General features: G+C 49.4%; 1 pseudogene; it reads left to right on the top strand.

Annotated features, from left to right (window-relative positions):
* Positions 1 to 670: 670 nt before the first annotated feature.
* LOC142844667 (cofilin-1 pseudogene) lies at positions 671 to 1,171 on the top strand (annotated as a pseudogene).
* Positions 1,172 to 1,596: the final 425 nt, after the last annotated feature.

Below are 1,596 nucleotides of genomic sequence, written 5' to 3'. Positions count from 1 at the left end.
TCACACAAGTCAAGAAACAATGATTTTTGGTTTTTGGCCAAACTTCCTGATTCCCCAGGCTGTTTACCATGTCAGGAATTGGATAATAACCTTTGCAGGCACTCATGAACACATTCGACCATGAACTTTTCTTGCTTCCCATAGAGAGCTACAACAGCGGATCAACCACCACACAGGGTCAATTATTCATTTGTTCTGTTGACAATAGCTCCTGGGAGATATCATAAGATGAGAATGTAACCATCAAATCACCCTCCTAGTGACAGGAATGATTCACTCAACCAAGTGGGTGATCTTCAAACATGAAAGCATGAACTCAGAACCAGCTGCCACATAAAAGCCTTGCATGCCAGTGTGAGGATATCATCCTACCTCTATAGAGATGGAAGGGAGAAGTTCCCTTTTCATCCTTGTACAGATGGTCTAGAGTTCTTGACAATTTACCAGTTCAAGGAGAATGTCTCAGGAAGCGAAGTCAGTGTGACACTTGAGAACCCCTCCTACTCACACAGGAGTGAACACTGGCAGTGCTCCAGAAGACACATATGAGCCCAGACACACACTACAGCTGGGAGTCATGAAGAAAAGGGAAGAGAGTCGGATCCCAGTAGCAGCTGCAATGGCTCAGTTCTTCTCTAGCTCTCCCTGTCTCCCTTTAACTTCTGGAAACATGGCTTCTGGAGTGGTTGTTTCTGATGGTGTCATCAAGGTGTTCAATGACATGAAAGTGCACTAGTCTTCAATGCCAGAAGAAGTGAAGAGACGCAAGAAGGCAGTGCTCTTCTGCCTGAGTGAGGACAAGAAGAACATCATCCTGGAGGAGGGCAAGGAGATCCTGGTAGGAGATGTGGGGCAGACTCTGGACGATCCCTACACCACCTTTGTCAAGATGCTGCCAGACAAGAACTGCTCCTACGCTCTCTACCATGCCACCTAGGAGACCAAGGAGAGCAAGAAAGAAGACCTGGTGTTCCTCTTCTGGGCCGCTGAGAGTGCATCTCTTAAGAGCAAAACGATCTACGCCAGCTCCAAGGATGCCATCAAGAAGAAGCTGACAGGAATCAAGCATGAATTACAAGCAAACTGTTACGAAGAGGTCAAGGACCGCTGCACCCTGGCAGAGAAACTAGGTGGCAGTGCCGTCATCTCCCTGGAGTGCAAGCCTTTGTGAGCCGCCTCCAGCCCCTGCCTGGAACATCTAGCAGCCCCAGACCTGCTCATGGATGTTGCAGGCTGCCCCTTTCCTGCCAGACATGAGGGGCTGGGGGGATCCCAGCAGGGTGAGGGTAATCCCTTCACCCCAGTTGCCAAATGACCCCCCTACCCCCTGGGCTGTCCTTCTCCCTCCACCCTGACGGTTCTGGCCTTCCCAAGCTGCTTTTGATCTTCTGATTCCTCTTGGGTTGAAGCAGACCAAGTCACTCAGGCACCCAGTTTTGGTGGAGCCTGACCTATTTTTTTAATGACACCCCTATTTCTCATCCCCCCCATCCCATGCTGCCAATTTATAACCGCAATAGTGACTCTGTGCTTGTCTGTTTAGTTCTGTGTGTAAATGAAATGTGGAAATGATCCTCCCTTGCCAGCTGGTTGCCC

The sequence above is a fragment of the Microtus pennsylvanicus genome, chromosome 2 (genome assembly GCF_037038515.1).
Source record: "Microtus pennsylvanicus isolate mMicPen1 chromosome 2, mMicPen1.hap1, whole genome shotgun sequence".
In the NCBI taxonomy this organism is placed as follows: domain Eukaryota; kingdom Metazoa; phylum Chordata; class Mammalia; order Rodentia; family Cricetidae; genus Microtus; species Microtus pennsylvanicus.
Note: the sequence above shows the minus strand (reverse complement) of the source record. Positions and strands in the feature narration are given on the sequence as shown.